The sequence below is a fragment of the Rhinoderma darwinii genome, unplaced genomic scaffold, assembly GCF_050947455.1.
Source record: "Rhinoderma darwinii isolate aRhiDar2 unplaced genomic scaffold, aRhiDar2.hap1 Scaffold_104, whole genome shotgun sequence".
Classification (NCBI taxonomy): Eukaryota; Metazoa; Chordata; class Amphibia; order Anura; family Rhinodermatidae; genus Rhinoderma; species Rhinoderma darwinii.
Genome location: NW_027461923.1, coordinates 24,430 through 51,388, shown reverse-complemented (window position 1 = coordinate 51,388; position 26,959 = coordinate 24,430). Strand labels below are relative to the sequence as shown.

Below are 26,959 nucleotides of genomic sequence, written 5' to 3'. Positions count from 1 at the left end.
TGTGTCGTTGTTTGCGGCTATTTTTGCTGCTTTTTTCGTTGCATCTTTCGTGGCGTTTTCCCAGTTGTTTTTCGTGGCGTTCTTTGCCTCTTTGTTTGCGGCTTTTTTTGCGGCTTTTTCGCAGCGTTTTCCGTGGCGTTTATCGTAGCCTTTTTTGCGTCGTTTTTCGCGTCTTTTTTTGCGTCGTTGTTTGCGGGTTTTTTTTTCTGGGTTTTTCGTTGCGTCTTTCGTGGCGTTTTCCCTGTCGTTTTTTGTGGCGTTCTTTGCCTCTTTGTTTGCGGCTTTTTTCGCGGCTTTATTTGCAATGTTTTTCGCGGCGTTTATCGTAGCCTTTTTGGCGTTGTTTTTTGCATCTGTTTTTTGTGGCGTTTTTCGCCCGCGGCAATTGAGCGCCGCGGGCATAAAACAACGCGAAATACGCTTTCTCTGCCTCCCATTGAAGTCAATGGGAGGTCAGAGGCGTAAACGCCCGAAGATAGAGCATGTCGCTTCTTTTTCCCGCAAGGCAGTTTTACTGCTCGCGGGAAAAAGACGCCGACGCCTCCCATTGAAATCAATGGTACGCATTTTCGGGCCGTTTTTGACGAGTTTTGCAACGCTGTTTCCGCTTAAAAAAACTCGTCAAAATACTCTGTGTGAACTTAGCCTAATGCTGCCTCCGTTATTGTACTTCATGTACCATTCCTCCTCCTGCACTTTGTGTTGTGAAGAGGAGTCATTTTATTACATAGATGACACACTACCCCTCCCCCACCTGTACCTAGCGCTATTGTAACTTATCGGAGTAGTGGAATCCCACTATGGTCGGGGATTCCGCTCCTGCACGCTTTGCTTGGACATAGACCTAGGCAGAGACATGAAGCAATCCGTTGTGGACCGGAATCATAGTGGCGCTGTCTACCTAAGGGCGGATTTACACGAACGCCATATACGTCCGTGCAACCCGCGTGTTTTTCACACGTGTGGCACGGACCTATGCAAGTCTATGGAAATAGTGCAGACTGTCATTGATTTTTGTGCAGCGTGATTCCGCTGCGTATAACTCACGACATGTTCTATATTCCGGCGTTTTGCGCGAATCACGCACCCATTGAAGTCAATGGGCGCGTGAAAACCACGCATTGCCGCACGGAAGCACCTCCGTGCGAACTGGCTGTTTTGCACAACAGCTGTCAAAAGGATGAATGTAAACAGAAAAGAACCACGTGCTTTTCTGTTTACAAACATCCAAATGGCGTGTCATAATGATGGCGGCTGCGCAAAAACCACGCATATGACGCTGCCTCACGGAGCAGGTAAGTGGCTTTTGCGCAGGCAAAATGCCACGTGTTTTGCCTGCGCAAAAACGCCACGTTGGTCTGAATCAGGCCTTCTACACATTTTTAGGCAAGTTAGTTCAGACATTGATGGGAACTCCGCTGCGGACGATAGGCAGCGGTGCAGAAATTTCAGGCCGCAGCATGCACTGTCTGTTGCCGAGAAGTGGAATGGCACAAAGTATTTCAGCCTTTGCAATGCAAAAACCGAAATCAGTGGCAGGTCCGCTGTGTTTTCTGCAACGTCTGAATTACCTGTCAAAACTGCAAATATTGGTGCAGATTCGTTGCGTACTTTCCCCTAAATCTGCAACAACATTAGAAGCATAAAAACTCTGCCACGTCTGAACGTGCCCTAATAATAACAGCCAGCGCTGTGGCCACCACAGTATTAGCGATGGTCAGCTACTGGATGTTACCCAGGTATGCTATTCCCAGTACCCCTGGTGGCGGAGGGTAACAGGGTCATAGTGATGGTTAGTGTTCGTCCAGCCCCGTCTTATGCCTCATGCACACTTTCAGGAGAAAACAGCCCCGTCATTTCAGCCGTAACGGCATGTGCAGGCGCTTGAACGCCGCGTCCATTACGGACGTAACTGTAGCTGGTTTTCCATGTAGTCCATGGAAAACGGCTCCATTTACGTCTGAAGAAGTGACATGACACTTCTTTGGCGCGGGGGTCTATTTACGCGCCGTCTTTTGACAGCGACGCGTAAATATACGCCTCGTGTGAACAGACAAACGTCAGCCCATTGCTTTCAATGGGCAGATTTTTGCCAACGCTTTCAAGCCGTAATTTCGGTCGTAATTCGGGGGTTAATACGCCCGAATTACGTCCGTAAATAGGCCGTGTGAACATACCCTTATACAGGAATAAAAAGAATGTCATCTGGGGTCCTGTATCTAAGCCTACATTGTGTTAGGCTTAGATACAGGCTCCATGTGTGACACTGTTAGTTAGACCCCGTATCTAAGCCTAACAATGTAGGCTTAGATACAGGACCCCAGAAGATCTTATCCAGTTCAGGACCGGGCTATTTTGCACCTTCAGGACCAGACACCGTTTAGCCCTTTTTAGCACGTGTTAGTTAAATGGCTATAACGTTTTTATTTGTTGGGCTAACGACGTTATTTTTGCGACGTTTTTTCCGTAGACAAAGGAGGTTTATTTTTTTATCGTTTTTATACCCACCTTTTTGCCATTTTAGAATTTTCATTCATAAAGTTTGAAAATAATAGTAAAAAAATAAGCTTTTTTACGTTTCAGCTATTTTTTTTTTTTGGTAATATCATAGTTTTACCCTAAAATAGACCTTTTTTTTGTGATCGTCATTGTCTACCGTAAATTTTAATATATTACATGTCTATATTAGGGTAATTGGGTCAGCGATAGCGTTACAACAATGATTGGCGGGGGGGGGGGACGGTATTTTTTTGGGGTGGGTATTTTATGTGTACTTATTATTTAATTTTTTTTGTACTTTACTATTTTTTTATTATTATGGTCTGTCCCTCAAAGGTCAAAAAAGACCTTTGGGGAACTTTATATATTTTTTTTCTTTCTTTTACACCATCTTTTCCACTGTAACTGGAGTTGCACAACAGCCCCAGTTACAGGGGAAATCAGCCCTCTCATAGTCACTAACTGGGCTGTGCTAGGTCTAGTAAGACCCAGCAGCAGTCTGTCACTAACGGCACCCGGCAATCATGTGACCAGTCACATGATCACCGGGAGGAATAGAGACAGCGCCGCTGCTGCTGCTGTCTCTATTCCTATACACAGCGTTCATTGAACGCTGTGTACAAGTCATCAGAGAAGACAGAAGCAGCGAAAGCTGTTTCTATCTTCTCCTCAGGGTCCCCGGCAGTCACTGACAGCCGGAGACCCGACATTCAGCTGCCCGATCGCGCGGGCAGCAAGTTAAAACCCGAGCCGTAGAAAGTCTATGGCTCGGGTTTTAAGGACCCGTCCCTGACCGCTGGCCGTAAAAACACAGCCAGCGGTCGGGAACCAGTTGTTAAACAGTTTACTATTATAGGCTCTGCTCCGGGACTCGCCTGACATCAGAGCAGAGCCTATACTAGCGTAGTGCGGCTCCTCCTTGGGCCTGCTCGGTCCCGCGGGCCGCAGATAACAGCCTCAAGGGATGCATGCGACCCGTGTGCTGCATCGTATTGTATAATTCCCTATCAAAGCCTACTATGTGTAGGCTTTGATAGGGGAAGAACTAAAAGTACAGATGCCACTGTACCTCTCTAGTCCGCAGGTGCCGTCCCTCTTCACTTTTTTCACTGTGAACACGCATAGGCACGCTCACAGTGAAAAGCTGCATGGGCGGGCACCCGCAGAAACGACACGTCTCCAGTGACGTGTCGTATCCCATCCGAGGTCTCGCTGGGGCGAGACCATGTGATCGGGATACGACACGACAGTGGAGGAGGAAGAAAACGTGACATCAGAAGACATGTGATCGGAAGAAAAGAGCTGCCAGAATGGAGAACAGAAGCAAGATTGCACAGGTAAGTATATTATTCAATAGTTAATGTGTGCATTGTGTGTTTAAATTTAAAATAAAAATATATCTCGGACAACCCCTTTAAGATAAGGTAAATATATACAGCCCCAGAACCACGCTCACTACATATATACAGCACCAGAACCAAGCTCCGTACATAAATACAGTACCAGAACCAAGCTCAGTATATAAATACAGCTCCAGAACCATGCTCAGTACATAAATACAACATCAGAACCAAGCTCAGTACATAAATACAGCTCCAGAACCAAGCTCAGTACATACGTACAAAACCTAAACCAAGCTCAATACAAATATACAGACCAGAACAAACCTCAGTACATATGTACATCATCAGAACCAAGCTCAATACATAAATATAGCACCAGCAAAAATACAGCTCGGTACAGAGATCTTTTAAATATAAATACAATACCAGAACCAAGCTCAGTACAAATATACAGCCCCAGATCCAAGCTCAGTACATATATACAACAGAGCCAAGCTCAGTACATAAATACAGCACCAGAACCAAGCTCAGTACATAACTACAGCACAAAAACCAAGCTCAGTACATAAATACAGCTCCAGAACCAAGCTCAGTACATCAACACAACACCAGAACCAAGCTCATTACATAAATACAAAATCAGAACCAAGCTCAGTACATATACCCTGCCAGAAACAAGCTCAGTACATATATACAGTGCCACAACTAAGCTCAATAAATAAATACAAAACCAGAACCAAGCTCACTACATATATACATTACCAGAACAAAACTCAGTACATATATACAGCACCAGAACAAAACTCAGTACATATATACAGCACCAGAACCAAGCTCAATACATAAATATAGCACCAGCACAAATACAGCTCGGTACAGAGATCATATGCAAATTCAGTTTAACCCTTGCCATATAAGTTTGTTTGACCTTAAACTTCTGCTCCCAATATAGCCAGAACAATGGTTAGGATATGCTGGAAGTTGTTGTTTCACAAAAGAGAACGATACTGTATGATCTGCAGCGAGATAATGGGTGTGACTACAGTACTGATCAGTCACGGAGAATAAACATTTACATTGAGTGACTCACATGTGACGATTCTTTTTCGTTGTTCTTCTCTTTTCTTCTCCATGGGGACCAGACCTCTATGATGACTTCTCCCAGCCACAGCCCATTTCTGCAGAGTTTGCCGGTCAGATTTCCGCACCTATAAACGAAGATAAAATTCTCATGGTGCCACACTCCATGCCCCTGACTATAATAGTACTATACTCCGTGCCTCTGAATATAATACCTGCATACGCTGTCTCCATTAATTAAATTGTGTCAAACACTGTAAAGTAAACCACCACACACACTAACAATGCCCCCTGTAGATAGTGCCAGTGACAATGCCCCCTGTAGATAGCGCCAGTCACAATGCCCTCTGTAAATAATGACCGTCACAATAACCTCTGTAAATAGTGCCAGTCACACTGCCCCCTGTAGATCGCGCCAGTCAAAATGCCCCCTGTAGATATTGCCCAGTGTAAATAGAGTGCCCTGTAGATATTGCCCCAATGCTGCCCACAGAAAAAAAAGCCAGTGCAATAGTAATCAGTTGTATCTGCATCCTAAGGACACGGATACAATTGGGTAAAAAGTCCTGTTTCACCCCGGTTCTCTGAACCAGCTGTAATTTTAACAACCAGTTCGGGAAAACCGGGGCAAACTGGTCCCCCTTCAGCCTCGGGACCTGGGCAAGTGCCCACATTGCCCTCATTGTAATCCGCTCCTGCATATATGGCTCTGACACTTCTCGGCATCCACTATGTATGAGCGGCGCTGAAATGATGACGAGATGGAGGGGAGAAGAAGAGCGGTGAGGTGAGTATGTGTTTCTTTATGTTATGGGAGACGTGGGAGGGATGCTATGGTGCATGGTGTGGTCATTGCTGCACAATTTTACCGCACGGCCCAGCAGAAAAATGCAACACATTTATTAAAATGCTTTTGCCTCTTAATAAATGTGTCGCACTTTACGTTCAATTTTTTTTCTATTAAGACTGTGTATAAAACACCAGTGTTAATAAATTGCCCCCTTTATGATTAGTATCAGCGACTGGTGAGTATCCGGATAGATTGTAGTTGTAGGATCACACGCTGCAGTAACATCTTATTTCATGGATTTCTTACAGACATCGACATTATATGGAAATCGATAACATTTACCAGGAATGTATTCTCACACCTCCTTCTTCTTTTTCAGGTGTCTATTTCCAAGTTCAGAGAATCAAGATGGTGAATGCTCCACAGGTCGGTTCACACGGAAACCGCAACGGAATCAGCGCCAAAAAAATGCCCCAAATCACTTTCCTGGAGCGGTTTCCGCCTCTGACCCCTCATTGAAATCAATGGGTGGCAGAAAAAAACGCGGAACTGATTAATTTGATTAATTTATAGGACTTTGTGGCAGGCGTTGGAGCCGTTTAGGTATTGTGATTGTCATGGGGCAGTTGGGTAAAGGTATGTTTTTAGTTTTGCGTGAGGCTGATAAAGTGTAACTAAACTTTTAACATATCAAAGTGACATAGCAGAAGTTTTGATCAGTGGGGGTCTCAGCACTGAGACCCCCCCCCCGACTGCTACAGCGAAGCGGCAGAAGCGCTTGGGTGAGTGCTGTGCCGCATGGTTTCTGATTGGCTTTCCACGGAAAACTGAGTGAGCGTTGTACGGACTAAATGTAAACTCTGAGTCTGTACACCGTTTGCTCAACTTTCCGAGGGAAGACGATCAGAAACAAAGCAGTACATCGCTCACCCTGCCGCTTCTGCTGCTTCATTTTAGCAATAAGTGGGGGTCTCAGTGCTAGGACTCCCACCGATCAAAACTTCTGACATGTCACTATGTTTAGTAACAATTTAAGGCCCCATGCACATGACTGTAAAAAAACAGAACCGCCTGGTTCTATTGGCCGCAGAAACCTTTCCGTATCGCTACGGATAGCTGTCTGTGCCGTAGAACCGTGCCGTGAATTATGGAGCATGTCCTACTTTTCGTTTTTTATGGGCCGTGCTCCCATACTTTGTATGAGAGCACGGCCCGAAACTGTGGCCCGCGGCCATCGGCAGCTGGCCGTGCCCACAATCACAGGCCGTGATTATGGGCACAGCCGTGTGAATGGGGCCGAAATGTTGATAAAATTCCTATAGAAAGTATTATGACTAAGTAAAGTAGCTGTGATAGAAATAATTCATACAGTTCTGGTAATAAAGTGATTTTGAGTTGGATTTCCCCGGTCAGATGCGGTTTGGTTGCTGTTTGCAGAAGAGTTTTCTTCTGGAGTTCTTGTTCTTGGAGGATATTCTTGAGGACATTTGGACGTTCTAACAGTCAGTTGTCTACCTCTGGCCATAGAGTAGTGTTTCATCTCTTACAGACGAGTGTGCAGCTTAAAGGGGTTTTTCCATCTTAGACATTTATGGCGGGTCCAGCTCTGATGTATGCCATAAATGTCTAAGATGGGAAGAACTCCTATAAAATGCTCCATTTGTGGCAGGGTAAGGAAGGACACTCTACTTGCCGTCATATCCACCAAATTAAAGGTAGCGATGAATGGGGTGATAAATGTTGCAGCCAGACGCCCCTTACATCCCGGCTAGTAACAAGATATCATCATTATTTGAGGTGTTCCTGATGTAGAAATCCCTATGTGTAATGACAATGACGTTATCGAGCCCAGTATATTTTGTTTGTCAGTATGTTACACAATCTTTCTGGTTATCAGCAGTGTCCATGAAAGTCTCCCCTGAAATAAGGCTCATTTTTGTAGGGTTTGTGTGGGCAGGGTTTTAATATTTTTGCTGTGAGTGGCGCAGTTTAGTTGACGCGTCTCCTTTTCTTTTCCTCTCTAGTGATTTGGCCAGAAGTCACAAGTCAGTGTCCGGCTATTTTCACTACTAGTGATATCACTTTGTGTCATAACTTGGCGCATGTGAGGTCTCTATTGAATGTGTAATATTTTTCCTGATGATGATATCAGATATTTGGTGTGCTCTCTAGGCCACACTTAGGCCCATGTAATAAATGAGATGTAAATGGTCCACTGAATAGATTGTAGAATGGTTTTCTGTTATACAGATGTGAAGGAGAGCGCTATTTCTTCTAGACATCTGATCTTTGGTGTGATTGGTGAATAATTTAGGGGCTGTGGTCAGAGACAATTCCATGATACTTGTGGCTTATAGTCAGGGTGGGGTGGTCGGTGCGACCTCTTGGATAGGAAGACTTGAGGTGGGATCTCTAGTTTGGCTCCGCAGAATGTACCCCAGAACGGATTTAATTGCCCCTTAAAAATGATTTGAGTTTTATGAGAAACCAGGCACACTAACATCTCTTTACTGATCCAGTACATCTATAGCATATACCAGGAACGTATTATAGCACCTCTTTCTTTTCTAGATGTCTATAAGTGAAGAGAAGCAAAATATAGAATCCTCCAGTCAGCGGCAATGGAGGAATCAGAGGACTGGTAATTAATATTATTATTAATTACTGATAATTATCAGGCTGGTTTCTAGCTCTGGATTACTCAGAGGTGTAATTCCCAAGTGACGGCTAAGATTTGAACAGCGAAGCTACTGCAGTCCTAGTACTTGTAGCAGACGCTGAAATAGTAAATTAGAATCACTCGGAAACAACCGCCGGTTCCCGGGTGCATACCGTCTTCTACAGCCATGTGACTGCGCATGTGCAGCAGCGCACGGTGAAATACAGGTTTAGAATAAGCACTTGGGAACAGTCGCCGGTTCCCGGGTACATACCGTCTTCTACAGCCATGTGACTGCGCATGTGCAGCAGCGCACGCTGAAATACAGGTTTAGAATAAGCACTTGGGAACAGTCGCCGGTTCCCGGGTACATACCGTCTTCTACAGCCATGTGACTGCGCATGAGCAGTAGCGCACGCTGAAATACAGGTTTAGAATAAGCACTTGGGAACAGTCGCCAGTTCCCGGGTACATACCGTCCTCTACAGCGATGTGACTGCGCATGAGCAGTAGCGCACACTGAAATACAGGTTTAGAATAAGCACTTGGGAACAGTCGCCGGTTCCCGGGTACATACCGTCTTCTACAGCCATGTGACTGCGCATGAGCAGTAGCGCACGCTGAAATACAGGTTTAGAATAAGCACTTGGGAACAGTCGCCGGTTCCCGGGTACATACCGTCTTCTACAGCCATGTGACTGCGCATGAGCAGTAGCGCACGCTGAAATACAGGTTTAGAATAAGCACTTGGGAACAGTCGCCGGATCCCGGGTACATACAGTCTTCTACAGCGATGTGACTGCGCATGAGCAGTAGCACACGCTGAAATACAGGTTTAGAATAAGCACTTGGGAACAGTCGCCGGTTCCCGGGTACATACCGTCCTCTACAGCGATGTGACTGCGCATGAGCAGTAGCGCACGGTGAAATACAGGTTTAGAATAAGCACTTGGGAACAGTCGCCGGTTCCCGGGTACATACAGTCTTCTACAGCCATGTGACTGCGCATGAGCAGTAGCGCACGCTGAAATACAGGTTTAGAATAAGCACTTGGGAACAGTCGCCGGTTGCCGGGTACATACAGTCTTCTACAGCGATGTGACTGCGCATGAGCAGTAGCGCACGCTGAAATACAGTTTTAGAATAAGCACTTGGGAACAGTCGCCGGTTCCCGGGTACATACAGTCTTCTACAGCGATGTGACTGCGCATGAGCAGTAGCGCACGCTGAAATACAGGTTTAGAATAAGCACTTGGGAACAGTCGCCGGTTCCTGGGTACACACAGTCTTCTACAGCGATGTGACTGCGCATGAGCAGTAGCGCACGCTGAAATACAGGTTTAGAATTAGCACTTGGGAACAGTCGCCGGTTCCCGGGTACATACCGTCCTCTACAGTGATGTGACTGCGCATGAGCAGTAGCGCACGCTGAAATACAGGCTTAGAATAAGAACTTGGGAACAGTCGCCTGTTCCCGGGTACATACCGTCCTCTATACAGCCATGTGACTGCGCATGAGCAGTAGCACATGCTGAAATACAGGTTTAGAATAAGCACTTGGGAACAGTCGCCAGTTCCCGGGTACATACCGTCCTCTATACAGCCATGTGACTGCGCATGAGCAGTAGCGCACGCTGAAATACAGGTTTAGAATAAGCACTTGGGAACAGTCGCCGGTTCCCGGGTACATACAGTCCTCTACAGTGATGTGACTGTGCATGAGCAGTAGCGCACGCTGAAATACAGGTTTAGAATAAGCACTTGGGAACAGTCGCCGGTTCCCGGGTACATACAGTCTTGCTGAAATGCAAGTTTAGTAGAAGCACTCGGGAACAGTTGCCAGTTCCCGAGTGCAGGCGGGGACTTGGGCAGCGCTAATGTTGTGCATGCGCAGTTGCAGCTACAGGCTGGTAGTCACACCAAGCACTCGGGAATAATTAGATATTCCGGAGTGCAAACGAAATAAAGCGTGTTCATGAGAACATTGAAAGCGACCACAAAGCCATACTATGGTCGGGATGTGTCTTTTCCCGACCATAGCCAGGAGAATGGGTTATGGTCGGATCCAAGGGCAACCAGTAACACAACAAAACTTCTGCAACAAAGGCGTTGAGTACATAATGGCATGGCTTTATAAGCATTCACACATGGCAGACCTGGGAGCCTTGTTTAGGCCCCCGGTTGCCATGGCACCTATCAGAAACCTGCGATTGCGCTGATGGTGACAGAGGAAGCCCCCACCATCTGTTTACCCACGTAGATGCCCCACTATTGACCACAGCAACTGAGGGGTAACATGCCGGGATCTACGCTATTTCCCGCACCATCCAAGTACTGTACAATTACGGTACTTTGTGCTAACTGCATGGCACTGTATATGTATGTCACCCAGTGGTTAAATTACAGAAAGCTGACATCAGTACCGTGAATTTCTAGGTTTATAGGATTTGCGTCTGTAAGTAAATAAACCGTATGCAACCCCAATGGCAGCCTCTATCTGTGGTGCACGGTTGGGTAAACGTTCTTTTGGCACTTGCCCCCTCCCCACCTAGTGCTGCACATGGAATAATACAAGACGTTTTTGGGCATGTGCAGTAGCCTGGGGCTGCTCTGCTTGTATGTACCAAGATGATGAAGCAAGCGGGCCTGGGACATTTCACCCATCTGCCCTTAACAACAACCCACCCCCAAATCTGGAACTTCTACAGAGCAGAGAGTAAGCCGGAGGGCATGAATAGCAAAAACAGTGAGGAAAATCCTGACCTAGAATGGATCCAATTGTAGCAAACTATCAGCTGCGAGAAATATCAGGCATGTTCCTGAATATAAACAAGAATATTCCCATTCACTGACCCCAAACAGATATCTTAAAAATGCTGAGGAATTAGTAAGTTGCCGAACTTTTCATTATACGAAATTTAAGCATCTAGTTACATGAAACCGGAAAATCCCTATTATATTGCCATTTTATAGAGATCAGTGGTAAAATAGTGGCCACTCGGGGGCACAAATATGGATAACCAGGCCTGTACCTCTAGTTGTGCCTGTGACAATGCATCACCCCCATCTTATTATTAAGGACCATGAAGTGTTTGAGCTTCTACATGGACCTAACAAGCGATCTGCTGGAGTCCCTTATCTACACATATTCAGGGCGGAGGTGCCTTGCTGGGGGCTCCACTACATAAATATCCTGCAGACTGTCCGGAAACAAAATGTACTTCTCAGTCGTATGTATATATGTATGGAGCATGTTCTCACTGTATATACTGTACTCCCTCCTTACTGTCCTCATATATACTGTATATAATGTACTGTTCAGTTATATGTATATATGTATGGAGCATGTCCTCACTGTATATACTGTACTCCCTCCTTACTGTCCTCATATATACTGTATATAATGTACTGTTTAGTTATATGTATATATGTATGGAGCATGTCCTCACTGTATATACTGTACTCCCTCCTTACTGTCCTCATATATACTGTATATAATGTACTGTTCAGTTATATGTATATATGTATGGAGCATGTCCTCACTGTATATACTGTACTCCCTCCTTACTGTCCTCATATATACTGTATATAATGTACTGTTCAGTTATATGTATATATGTATGGAGCATGTCCTCACTGTATATACTGTACTCCCTCCTTACTGTCCTCATATATACTGTATATAATGTACTGTTCAGTTATATGTATATATGGGACGTGTCCTCACTGTATATACTGTACTCCCTCTTTACTGTCCTCATATATACTCTATATAATGTACTGTTCAGTTATATGTATATATGAGACGTGTCCTCACTGTATATACTGTACTCCCTCTTTACTTTCCTCATATATACTGTATATAAAGTACTGTTCAGTTATATGTATATATGGGACAGGGTCCGCTCTCTAATCAGGATGTTTAAGGTGCTATGGATAAAACATTATCCCCTACTATACCTTTTCCTGTAATATTATAATAAATATTGGATTTCTCTCTTTCTAAACAGACTCCGCTCCCACTGGACAACATGCAGGGCTCCCATGTTACGTCATCGCCATAGAAACTGTTCGGTTTCCAACCATCGTAGAACGGACAACTAACCGGCAACTGAAAGCTCCTCCCAATGTATTAATGTCACTTCTGTATGGACAGGTAAGATTTGTCTATCCCCTTCAATGGGTTTTCCCATGAAGGACATTTATGACATCTCCACAGGATATATATCCAAAGAAGTAGTAGGACAACAGCACACGTCTTCAAATCATCAAAGTGGTTTTATTGTCAAGACATCCACAAACGACAAGCAACGTTTCGACCCATAGTGAGTGAAGGGTCTTTGTCAACTCACTATGGGTCGAAACGTTGCTTGTCGTTTGTGGATGTCTTGACAATAAAACCACTTTGATGATTTGAAGACGTGTGCTGTTGTCCTACTACTTCTTTGGATATACATCGTGCTGGAGTGGGTTTGCCTGGCTTGACAGCGTGAACAGAAAAAATGGGACATAAAGATCATCAAAACCACAAAAAAGGCCATACTCACTAGGTAGGTGGGTGGGTGAAAACCCGTTCCCATCAGGACGCAGACGGGTCAAAGAATGCTGCAGAAGGAGTGTGCATTAAGTAGTGATAGCCCCTCCCACTAGTCTTGAGGGGAGTGGCGGACTAAGTGCTCAAAGGTGTGCGATAAATGAGTGTCAGTGTAGTGCTAGGGTGTGAATGGATGGTAAAAAATAAATATGTATGTATAAAAGTGTGTAATAATGTAATAAAAATAAATAAATAAATAAATAAATGTGATGAATAGGGGTCAGTGCTGTGAATAGTACATGGGGTGTCAGTACTATGTGTAATACGTGGAGGGATAATGTGCTGGTCGTCAGGCATGGCGTATCTTGCCGAATAACAGCCTATTTGTAACGCCGCTAGTGTTAGCTAAAGCGGGCTGCTCTGCATTCCAAACCAAACGCCAGCACATCATGCCCTCCCAGCATATAAGACCCGGCTGCGTCCTGAAAAAAAGTGTAGTATACGTAGTAAGAAATATCCATGAAACATGGGGTATTAGTTGTTATTTTGGCCAAAATACGCAAAGCTCGCAACCCAACGTCAAGGGTCCCCAGTGCCTTGCGAGTCCCTAACCAGAACTTTTCGTTCCTAATTTAAAAACACAAACAGAAAAAATGGGACATAAAGATCATCAAAACCACAAAAAAGGCCATACTCACTAGGTAGGTGGGTGGGTGAAAACCCGTTCCCATCAGGACGCAGACGGGTCAAAGAATGCTGCAGAAGGAGTGTGCATTAAGTAGTGATAGCCCCTCCCACTAGTCTTGAGGGGAGTGGCGGACTAAGTGCTCAAAGGTGTGCGATAAATGAGTGTCAGTGTAGTGCTAGGGTGTGAATGGATGGTAAAAAATAAATATGTATGTATAAAAGTGTGTAATAATGTAATAAAAATAAATAAATAAATAAATAAATGTGATGAATAGGGGTCAGTGCTGTGAATAGTACATGGGGTGTCAGTACTATGTGTAATACGTGGAGGGATAATGTGCTGGTCGTCAGGCATGGCGTATCTTGCCGAATAACAGCCTATTTGTAACGCCGCTAGTGTTAGCTAAAGCGGGCTGCTCTGCATTCCAAACCAAACGCCAGCACATCATGCCCTCCCAGCATATAAGACCCGGCTGCGTCCTGAAAAAAAGTGTAGTATACGTAGTAAGAAATATCCATGAAACATGGGGTATTAGTTGTTATTTTGGCCAAAATACGCAAAGCTCGCAACCCAACGTCAAGGGTCCCCAGTGCCTTGCGAGTCCCTAACCAGAACTTTTCGTTCCTAATTTAAAAACACAAACAGAAAAAATGGGACATAAAGATCATCAAAACCACAAAAAAGGCCATACTCACTAGGTAGGTGGGTGGGTGAAAACCCGTTCCCATCAGGACGCAGACGGGTCAAAGAATGCTGCAGAAGGAGTGTGCATTAAGTAGTGATAGCCCCTCCCACTAGTCTTGAGGGGAGTGGCGGACTAAGTGCTCAAAGGTGTGCGATAAATGAGTGTCAGTGTAGTGCTAGGGTGTGAATGGATGGTAAAAAATAAATATGTATGTATAAAAGTGTGTAATAATGTAATAAAAATAAATAAATAAATAAATAAATGTGATGAATAGGGGTCAGTGCTGTGAATAGTACATGGGGTGTCAGTACTATGTGTAATACGTGGAGGGATAATGTGCTGGTCGTCAGGCATGGCGTATCTTGCCGAATAACAGCCTATTTGTAACGCCGCTAGTGTTAGCTAAAGCGGGCTGCTCTGCATTCCAAACCAAACGCCAGCACATCATGCCCTCCCAGCATATAAGACCCGGCTGCGTCCTGAAAAAAACGTTTCGACCCATAGTGAGTGAAGGGTCTTTGTCAACTCACTATGGGTCGAAACGTTGCTTGTCGTTTGTGGATGTCTTGACAATAAAACCACTTTGATGATTTGAAGACGTGTGCTGTTGTCCTACTACTTCTTTGGATATACATCGTGCTGGAGTGGGTTTGCCTGGCTTGACAGCGTGCACCGCACCATACTCGGGACTAGTGCTGCTTCAAAAATCTCCTTTTTTTTTATCTCCACAGGATATGTCATAAATGTCAGATAGATGGGAGTCCCACCTCTGTGACCGGCGCCTATCTCCAGAACGAGGCCCCCTAAACAGTGGCGGATTAAGTAGGCCCTGGGCTGTTACCCAAACATGGGGCCCCCCTACTGAGAGAGAGAGAGAGAGAGAGAGGTGGTAGTAAAACCTGCCGATAAACGCAGAAATGTGGTATTTTGGCCACCAGATGTATATTTATGAAGCAAATCGCCAATTGAAAAAACGCCTCTTTTTAAATAATGATATCACGGAGGCGGAGGTTGCTTTAGCAATCTCTAAGCTACACAATAATAAAACGCCGGGTCCTGACGGCCTATCGGCTGAATACTACAAACTTTTTCCAGATATTGTACCGACATTGACGAGGACCTTACAAGCCATATTTAGTGGGGAGATTGACCTGCCTAACTTTCATGCGTCCAGGACCATATTGCTTCCCAAACCTGACAGGGATCCAACCCTCCTTTCCTCATATCGTCCGATTTCCCTTTTAAACCAAGACTATAATCTCCTAACAAAGATTTTGGCCGACCGCCTCCAAACCATGTTTGGACTGATCATTGCCCCAACCCAACTGGGTTTCTTAAGGAATAGACATTCCACTAAAGGTATCCGTCAGGTTGTAGCAGCCACGGTGTCTGCACTAGACCCCTCCTCCCCAGTGACCATGCTGCTGAGACTTGACGCGGAAAAGGCGTTTGACTCTGTATCATGGCCATTTCTCACAGCGGTGTTGCAGTCCCGGGCCTTCGGGGACCGCTTTCTAACATTCCTTTCACGCTCACAGGCCTGCTCTACCACATCCCTTACCATCAATGGGCTTAACTCACCTCCTATCTCAATTTTCAGGGGTACGCGTCAGGGATGCCCTCTCTCACCGTTACTGTTTCATTTATCCCTAGATCCACTTCTCCGTCATCTCCAGTCCCTAGCATGTTTTCAAGGCATACAAATTGGAGATTCTCAAATTACACTATCGGCATTTGCAGATTATATTTTGTTCTTCATATCTAACCCTGCCTCTACTTTACAACCAATCCTCCAGGATATCCCAATTTATGGTGCCCTGTCAGGTTTCAAGATCAATCTACAAAAATAAGAAGCCCTAATTCTTAAGGGTCCCTCCAGGCCACTCTGGTCTTCGAAGCATGCATTTAAATGGAACTCTGATTACATTCCCTATTTGGGGGTACGCATCACAAGACAACCATCAAATTTATATCAACGAAACCTTAATCCCATTATTGCATATTTGGAATCCCAACTCATGGCTTGGAGGCACTTTACTCTATCATTTTTAGGTAGGGCTAATCTATTAAAAATGGTTGTCTTCCCTAAATTGTTATACTTACTACAATCCTTGCCTATATACTTGAGACCAGTTGATGTTAGGCAAAAGAGACCAAGAGTGAGCCTATGCATATTGCAGCAACATCATGAAAATGGAGGGATTAATTTTCCACAGATTCACTTATACAATATGGCAGCTCAACTACGAGTGATTGGAGATTGGATAACCGGCAGCTCCTGCTTTTCTGATTCTACATTGGACCAACAATTTTCAAAACCCATTTCCTTAACATGCCTCTTACACACTCCCTACTCGGCTCTATCACCTGATGAACGGGCTAACCCCCTAGTCATGTCCTCCTGGAAACATGGACCAAGGTCAGGCAACACTTAGGTTTAAACCCTAGATTTTTCCTACTTCTTCCTTGGGTCCATAACTTTGACTTCCAAAATGCCAACCTCCATGTGGTTTTTCGTGGATGGGTTGGGGGGGAGGGGTTGACATGTATTAATCAGATAACTAACATGCTCACTCGTCGTCCATACTCATTTAATGAACTACGTATACAATATGATTTTTTGGGCCAACACCCATTTTATTACATGCAGGCCTGTAGCTATGCTCACAAGGTCATTAGACACTTACAAGACCAAGACTGGGATGACTTCTTCTGTCACTAAACTCCATCTCATCAATGCCGAAAAAGACTAATCACTACCTATTATAACGTTTTAAGACAGCCATTGGACTACACTAAATCGAGATCAGGCGTATCTTACTGGGTTGACCACTTAGATCAAACAACTCATGACGATGTCCTATCATCTGTAACTATGGCTGCCAAATACCTCCCATCAGCCATGTCCTGGGAGATGTCTTTTACAATAGCCCATAGGGCTGACGTGTCCCCTTATAGGGGCTTTCTCATGGGTAACTCCTCTGACCATTCGTGTTTAAAGTGTGGAGCACCGCAATTACATTGTCTCTGGTTATACCCAACTATTGTTGACTTTTGGCGAAAGATACAATATTTTGTGTCGAACACCCTGTCCATACCATGCCCCTCAACCCAAAAGTGGGGTCTCTTTGGGATACTGCCACCTTCCATGCGCTTTATCCCGAAACATCACAAACAACTGTTATACGATGTCTCTGCGGCTGCTAGGAAGGCCATTCTCCAGGTTTGGATAAATAATACACACCCCACACATCGTATTTCCCTAGAAAATATATCTTATATTTTCCAAATGGATTGGGTGGAAACCTCCCATCGAAAAGAGCACAAAACTGAAGCCTTTTTTAAGTTGTGGGAGAACTTTATACCTCTCTTACCACTTCATATAAAACAAAAACTGATTGCATGCTTTGTCTCCACAACTTGATATCTGGAGCATCAGCTGTCTGGTGTGACACCAATCATGATCTGATTCCTTAATATCTGTATTGAATCGCGGTAACGATGGGGATACACGTGTCCATCCTCTTCCCCCTCCCCCCCTCTATACTTCCCTTCCCCCTTCTTTATGGTTTATTTAGTGTGTTTCATTTCCTATGAATATTGACACTTTTTCAATTTGTCTTTGGGGTAAAATCTCTAATTCTGTCCTCGCTCCAACTAGGATCATTTGAAGTAATTTATACAAATTGTAGATTATATAATATGCAAAATAATGATTTAAGTGTTCAGAGATGCTATTGCCATGGGAAATATTGTTGAATTGTTGTTCGCTTGTTTGTTATGTTTGGAAAAATAAAAAATACATCAATTAAAAAAAAAAACTCAATAAAAAAAAACTCCACTTGTTGTAGAAGGTTAACGTACAATTCTTTATTATCCTTTAGAGCAAAGATGATCCACATTCTACAAGATGGTATGGATGCCGGAGTCCTCTCCAAGTCCCTAATAGAGGCACTGATTGTGACTGAGCCAACGATACAGACGCCTTTTCTACTACCCAAAATTCATAAGGACCCTCCAGGTAGGCCAATTATATTGTGTACCGGGGGGTTAACTCAGAAGGTGTGCAAATGGGTCGACCACCATTTAAAACCATTAGTGGAATGTCTACCTTCGTATCTGTGCGACTCTGCAGATTTGTTGTTGAAAATTGAAGAGATTCATTTAGATGACAGACATATTTTGGTAACTTGTGACATTGAGTCACTATATATCGGCATCCAGCATTCGGATGGGTTGCATGCAGTGGCCACCTTTTTGCATATGAGCAATATAGGAAAGACTTTTCAGAGTTGTTGCTCACCCTATCGGACATTGTTCTCAAACACAATTTTTATCACGTTCAATGGGTCCTTCTACCTGCAAATCCAGGGCACGGCAATGGGGGCAGCCTGTGCACCCTCATACGCCAACCTGTTCCTGGGGCTGTGGGAGAGGGACCTATTCCTGCCAGATCATGAGATATCAATGAACCAGCTCCTTTTCTGGGCCCGTTCACTGATGACATCTTCATGATCTGGCAGGGGACTTCGGATGAATTAATGGAATTCATCAGTGTATTTAACTATAATACACGTAACATTAAATTAACATGCAAGTGGAATCACGTTGAGATAGATTTTTTGGACATACTAACTAAAAGGAACCATAATGGTTGTCTCCAGACAGATTTGCATCGTAAAGAGACATCAACAAACTCATTTCTTCACGCCACGTCTTCACATCCCCGCCACACCATCGAAGCTATACCAACTGGACGATTACTGCGTGTTAAGAAAATTTGTTCAACTCCTGAAGATTTCAAATACCGCACGACTGAGTTAAGAAAGAGACTTGCTCAACAGGGCTGCAGCCGCTGCCGCAATGTTAATAAAGCCCATTGACGACCACGTGCACAGCTCCCCCTCGTGCACAGCTATTACAAACTGTAACTAAACATAAGGAATTTCTCCTAAGGTAAGATTTACGAACACGTATCATTTGGTCAGAAATGAGGGACACCTCAAACACATTTTGGCCGATGCTCCTCAATGATCCAATTCTACAGAAAGTACTACCAAATTATCTTGCTGTTGCACCATGTAGAGCGCGTTCTTTACGTGACGCAATAGTTCAGTTACCGAACAGTGGAAAAACCGGGTAAATGTTTTGGAAAGATTGGTCCTAAGTGGGGTTGTAACCCTTGCGGCGACTGTATTAGTTGCCCTAATATTGAACGCTCTCAAGGTTTTGTTGACTCAAGTGGGTTGAAAAACATGGCCAATTACATGTGGCACTACAGGTGTGATCTATCATGCAACTTACCCTTGCCCTAAAATGTATATTGGCATGAGAACCCGAGAATTGCGCTTTCGCGTAAGAGAACATGTTAGAGACATTGAAAATGCCAAAACAGTAGAGTATATGGAACAGCTGAAGACGATTCCACAACATTTTCACCTACATCATGCGTGTAACTCTAGACTTGTGAGAGTGAAGGGAATAGATCACATCAATACTGATATGCGAGGACGAGATGTAAAAAGAGGCTTTTGCAATCAGAATGCAAGTGGATATGGAGGCTTAAGACAACACAACCGAGGGGTCTCAATGAGAACATTGGTGTTGCTGCATTTCTCTGACTGCTACCAAAGCTTTTAGTCGGGTATTTTAGATTTTATGTTCTTATTTTGATTTTATGTTCTTATTTTAATCTACATTTCTTTATTTATGTATACAGATTAGATATATGGTTTACGCTGCCTGTGTTGACTATGTCAACTGTGCAATTTTCGGGTTGTCATGATCTTCATCCTCAACAATGATTTCCTACTTCTGATGATCTTCACAGACAATAGAAAAGCGGGCTCTGTCTGCAGATCACTGCATATTATATTCTGCACCTTTGAGGCTTGTTGTATTAGATATATCGACATGTAACTAAAATCTGCTTTGTGCATGGCACTTGTAGTCCATTTTATTTTTTGATGCATAATACACACGTTGTTTTTTTCTTCTTTTTTCATCGCACACGCCTATTCACACTATTTTATTTTTCGATTTTTATTTCTTTTATTTTGTCACCATACATTTATTACCTTTTCACTCTTTTACTTACACATGTTCTATATAAACAACACTTTATTGTGTTTAATATCATTTCTTACCTGTCACTTCCCTACTATGTTCAGGTTGTGCACTGGATTGTTCCTTTTGGCACGTATATATTGGTCTTTTTTCACACATTATAATTGATAATAATGTTCCACACTTGATTACTCCCTACACGTTGACACTCTTCATCACACATCACTTTGTGTCCATATATTAATATGTATTTGTATGATACATGTGCAATATATCTGTATAACTATCTTGTCTCTCTGTATTTTGGGTTTAGACTTGCAGACATGAAGTGTATCGCTATTGGACTGCCCGTACAGGGTTAATATCCTTCTGAATGCTTTTCATGCCTTCAATCACTGGTTGCATTCTGATTGGTTGTGATTGACCGGCCTCCGATTCGTCACCCATGACACGCTGGGTTGCTGACACACGTGACCGCGTCAGGTGACGCGCTGATGTGTTTCCGCCCCAGTGTCTCGTTGTTGCCGTTTCTGGAGTCCGGCCATGTACTCGACCACATATTGCCACCAATAGTAAACAGTGAGTGCACTGATCTGATTTATGGGCATATATATATATATCACCTGGATATATTTAAGCACCATTGGCTAGCGTTCATTTAAATACTGTGTGTGTACTATCAGCGCCACCCCCTGATGAAGGCATTTAGCGCTGAAACGTGCGTCTGGGTGGGCACTCCCTGTGTTGGTGCTCCTGAACAACCTTATTATGGGTATGTTATATCCCTCCATACTTGTTTAATAGTTGATTCATTTTTGCTCTTACTTATGCGCTGACTGCTTTTTTGCACTGTATAGTTGTTTATTCCATACCATTTGGTATTTCTATATGACCTACATTACGCAGGTCTGTGCAGCCATGGGGTCTTATCTAATTCTTATTTTCTTTGTGAGTCACACAATGAGCTGTCCTTTTCTTCTGTAGAGTCTTGTGGAGTCTTTTTAATTTAATTGTATTGACATGTAGCTTTTCATTGTTATTCCAATAAAGATTTTTTCATTTTCTACACTTTTTTTTGGTAGCATCAATTTCTTTGTAGGTTATATATTTGTAGTTTTTTGTTTCAAAATATTTTTCTTGTTTTTTTTTCAGGAGATCTTTATCCCAGTCTTTGAGATTTTAAAGAGCCCTGACAACACGTAGACCCCAGTTAGCAGCTAGAAGATTCCTGCATATACCTAGAAGATGACCACCTTCAACATCTAGAAGACACCAACCAGCACAGAGAAGGAGATCCTGGCTACAAGAAGATTCCTACAAACATCTAGAAGAAGAGACACATTGTAAATACTGGTGTGTCCATCCTAGCAGAAAACCCATGACGTCTGAACAGTGAGGAGAGAACTTATATGTTACTTCTGACTATATGATCCCAGGGTAAAGGAGCAGAAAATGCTGAGAAATATGGAGAGGCTTAGTAATAGTCAGTGCGCAGGATGCTCCATATGTGGTGATAGTCATGAGATGGTCACAGCTAGAGAAATACTCAATTCATTATTCATTTATCAATGATATCATATTAAAACATGTACTGAGACTACTATAGAAAAGAGGCAGGGATATTATCATCATCATCATCATCATCATTGGTATTGTTGTTAAGCTGAACGTAGAGAAAAAGTATTCACTGGCCGACCCCCAGATCTATTGTAGAAAGAGTCCTGTTGAGACACTATCATGTAATGGAAGTTGGCACTTGAATTGTACGCTACTAAAGAAGGAGAAAACATGAGGGTATAATGGTTCCACTACGTATGTGATATGACCTTTCTAGATTCGTTTTCCGCCTCAAAAAACACTATTGAAATCAATGAGAGACGGAAGAATGCTGTGAACGGCCACGACCGTTTTTGACGCGTTTTTAAGCCAAAAAAAAAATGCTTGCGTTTTTTTTTCCCTTTGCCTGTTGAAGAAGGAGATAAAAATAACGCTTTAAAATGGGCATAAAGAACCACGTAGGAAAACGCATCAAAAACTGTGTCAAAAAAACGTGTGTGGTAAAAAAAACACTTAAAAAAAGACGGAGCTGATTTTTCCAGGCAGAATTTTTTGCCTGCAAAAAACTCCACATGAACAGAACCTTAAAAGCAAACAGGCTGGGAGGGTAAAACACTGACTGTATATTAAAAAGGCCAATTTCTCCCGGTTGAGGCTGCACAAGAGGAAATAGACTGGGGGCAACTATTGTCAAATAAATATACAGACACTACATGGGAATGCTTTACATGTACTTTAAGTAATTACACTGTAAAATATAATCTTATAAGTAACAAGTATTAAAAAACCCTAAAATGAAACTAGAAAAAGCTTGCTTCTAATGTTAAAAAGACAATAAATGACAAGATAAGAGGACACACACACACTTCCATACACACACACACACACACACACACACACTTCCATACACACACACACACACACACACACTTCCATACACACACACCTACATACTTCCATACACTAACCTACATACTTCCATACACACACACACACACACACACACACACCTACATACTTCCATACACACACACACACATGACATACACACACACACACACACACACACGATATACACACACATACATACACACACACACACACATACATACTTCCATATACACACACACACCCCCATACACACCCCCATACACACACACACCCCCATACACACACACACACACACACACACACACCTACATACTTCCATACACACACACCTACATACTTCCAAACACACACACACACACACCTACATACTTCCATACACACACACACACACACCTACATACTTCCATACACACACAACACACACACGACATACACACACACAAACATACATACTTCCATACACACACACACATATACACACACACACACCCCCATACACACACACACACACACACCCCCCCATACTCACCCCCATACACACACACACACACCTACATACTTCCATACACACACACACACACACCTACATACTTCCATACACACACACACACACACACACACACACACACCTACATACTTACATACACACACACATGACATACACACGCATACATACACACACACACATGCACATTACACAAATTCATTTACACATTACACACGAGGAAACATTATTCACCTGGTATATCCCTGCCGCTCCGGTGGTCTCGCCACTCATTTTAGCTGTCCTGCAGTGATGAAATTTCAGCTTCACGCACGTGACCGCTGCGTCAATGCTGAGGCCAGTGATTGGTTATAGCAATCATGTGTAGGTAGTTATCATGTCATCACTGCATGACAGCAGACACAGGCCTGAGAATCCTCTGAAGCAGAGGTGGATATATTAAGCGAGAGCGCTTTCTGTAAAGAACTTGGTTAGGGGTTTAGGGAGTTAGAGGGTTAGGAGGTTAGCGGGTTAGGGTTGGAGTTAGGGTGTTAGAGGGTTAGGGTAAGGGTTTAGGGCGTTAGGGGTTTAGAGGGTAGATGTTAGGGTTAGAGGGTTAGTGTTAGGGGGTTATAGGGTTAGGTTTAGGGTTACAGCTTTTCCAGAAGCGGAATCCCCAGCCAGAGCATTTTCCGATGCTCTGGCTGAAATTTCCGGTATCTTAAAGTCCCCAACATCGCTGTTTATATATGGACAGTGACATGAAGGTCTTTCTCAAGAGAGGAGTCCTCCACATGACCATTTGCTGCAAAGCGCTTGGTTAGGGGGTTAGGCATTAGGGTTAAGGGGTTGGGATTTAGGGGATAGGGTTTTTTCAAGAGCGGAATCCCCGGCCAGACCATTGCCTTGGATTCTCGCATTACAAAGCCCTTGACGCCACTCTTCATATATGAATACTGACGTCAAGTTCTTTCTCAAGCCAGGAGTCCACCGCCAGAGTGCTTGCTGTAAAGCTCTCGGTTAGGGGATAGAGGGTTAGAGTTGGGGTTACGGTGAGGTGGTTTGAGTTAGGGTTGGGGTTATAGTTAGGGGGTTAGGAATAGGGTTAGGGGCTTAGGGTGCTTGGGTTAAGGGGTTTGGGTTCTAGGTTTAGGGGTTAGGATTGGGGGATAGGATTAGGATTTAGAGTTTAGTGGTTAGGGTCAGGAATAGGGTTAGGTTTAGGGTTGGAGTTAGAGTTAGAAGGTTAGGGTAAGAGGGCTAGGTTTAAGGTTAGGAGCAGAATCCCCAGCCATAGTGTTTCCGACGCTCTGGCTGAGGAATCCGGCATCTTATAGCCCCTGCCGTCACTGTCCATTTATGGACATTGACTTCAGGGGCTCATTCTAGGAGTGGAATCCCCGGCAAGAGTTTTGCCGACGCTCTGTCAAGGGATTCTCGCATTACAGAGCACTTAACGTTACTCTCCATATATCAACAGGGATGCCAAAGTCTTTCTCAAAACCGGAATCCCCGGCCAGAGTACTTGCTGTAAAGTTCTTGGTTAGGGGCTACATTTAGGGATAGGGGTTAGGGTTAGAGCTTTTCCAGGAGCGAAATCCCCGGCCAGAGCATTGCTGACGCTCTGGTTGGGAATTCCAGCATCTTAAAGCCCCTAATGTTACTGTACATGTATGGACAGGGACGTCAGGGGCTTCCTCTACGAGCGTAATCCCCAGCCAGAGTGTTGCCTACGTTGGGGTTATGTTTTAAGTTAGTGGATTAGGAAGTTAGTGTGTTAGGGGTTGTGGATAGGGGGTTGGGGTTAGGATTAGAATCAGGGTTAAGGTAAAAGGGTTAAGGGGTTAGGGTGCTAGGGTTAAGGGGTTAGGTTTTGGGGATTAGGGTTTGTGTTAGGGTTTAGAGGATAGTGTTAGAAATAGGGTTAGGGCAAGGGTTGGGGTAGGATTGGGGTTGGGGTTAGGTTTTGGGTTAGCGGGTTAGGAAATTAGAATGTTAGGAGTTGGGGTTAGGAACAGGGTTAGAATCGGTGTAGGGTTGGGGTTAGGGGTTAAGGTTCGAAAAGGGTTAGGAATACGGTGAGGGTAGTGGGTTGGGGTTAGGAATAGGTTTGGGGTTAAGGGATAGGGTTTAGAGGTTAGGGGCTATGGTTGCGGGTTAGGGTTAGGAATATGGTTACGTTTAAATGGGTAGGGTGTTAGGGTTAAGGGGTGGGGGTTAGGGAGTTGGAGTTAGGATGCTAGGGTTAGGGGATAGGGTTAGGGTTTAGAGGTTAGTTGTTAGCGTTAGGAATAGGGTTGGTGTTAGGATTTAGAGGTTAGGGGCTAGGGTTGGGGATTAGGAATATGGTTAGGGTTACAGTGTTAGGGGGTTGGGGTGCAATTTTAAAGGGGTTAGGATAAGGGTTAGGGTTTAGCAGTTAGGGTTGGGTATTAGGGGTAGGAATAGGGTTAGTGGTTAGGGTTAGAAGATCAGGGTTGGGATTTAGGGTAAGAGTTAGGGTAAGAATTATGGGGTTAGGGTGCTAGGGTTAAGTGGTAAGGTTTAGTGGGTTAGGGGATAGGGTTAGTTGTTAGGGTTTAGAGGTTTGTGTGGTTAGGGTTGGGGTGTTAGAGTTTGGGTTAAGGGGTTAGGGGCTATGGTTAGAGTTAAGGGATAGGATTAGGGCTTTTCCTGACGCTCTGGTTAGGGATTCCGGCATCTTAAAGCCCCTAATGTTACTGTTTATATATGGACTGCAACATCAGGGGCTCCCTCTTGGAGAGGAATCCCCGGCCAGAGTGTTGACTACGCTCTGGCCGGGGATGCTCGCATTACAAATCCCTTAATGTCACTCTCCATATATGAACAGGGATGTCAAGGTCTTCCTCAAGACAGTCCCAGGAGTCCCTGGACAGAGCCCTTGCTGTAAAGCGATTTGTGATGGTGTTAGGGTTGGGGTTAAGAATAGAGTAAGGGGGTAGGGTTTGGGTTAGGGGGTTAGTAAAAGGGTTGGCGTTAGCAGATAGGGTTTAGAGTTCAGGGTCGGGGTTAGGAATATTTTTAAATGTTAGGGGTTAGAGGTTGGGGTTAGGGTTAGAGTGTTAGGACGTTGGGGTATGGGTTAGGATGTTAGGGCTAAGGGGTTGGGGTTAAGGGATTATGCTTAGGGGATAGGGTTAGGTTTATAGTTAAGATGTAGGGGTAGGGTTAGATGTTAGGGTTTGGGCAAAGGTTTAGGGGGTTAGGAATAGGGTTAGGGTTTAGAGGCTAGTGGTTGGGGGTTAGGATTAGTGGTTTAGGGTTAGAGTTTGGATTAGAATTCAGGATGGAATTCGGGTTAGGAGTTAGGGCTCCTCCAGGAGCGAAATCCCCAGCCAGAGCCATAATGGGTTAGGAATAGGGTTAGGGGGTTAGGATGTTAGTGTTTGGGGTTAGGGTTAGGAATAGGGTTAGAGTGAAAGGATGGGGTTGAATTTAGGGAGTTAGGGGCTAGGGTTTAGAGATTAGGTTTGGGGGGTTTGGAATAGGGTTGGGGTATGGAATGAGGCGAAGGGGTTAGAGTGTTAGGGTTTAGGAATAGGGTAGGGGGTAAGGGCTAGGGGTTATGAAAAGGTTACGGTGAGGGGTTAAGGAGTTAGAGTTAGGGTTTTTAGGTTAGGAGTGGGGGTTAGGAATAGGGTGAGGGTATGTGGTTAGGGGGT

The 26,959-nt window shown here is 44.1% G+C and overlaps 1 long non-coding RNA gene across 1 annotated transcript in view; it reads left to right on the top strand.

Moving 5' to 3' along the window:
* The window catches only part of LOC142698887 (uncharacterized), a 29,082-nt gene extending 6,300 nt beyond the window's left edge, over positions 1–22,782 (top strand). Inside the window, exons 2-6 of the long non-coding RNA XR_012865828.1 lie at positions 6,092–6,138; positions 12,382–12,527; positions 18,163–18,299; positions 18,943–19,234; positions 21,497–22,782. This is a non-coding gene — a long non-coding RNA (uncharacterized LOC142698887). The remainder of the gene's footprint in view (positions 1–6,091; positions 6,139–12,381; positions 12,528–18,162; positions 18,300–18,942; positions 19,235–21,496) is intronic.
* The last annotated feature ends 4,177 nt before the right edge of the window (positions 22,783–26,959 follow it).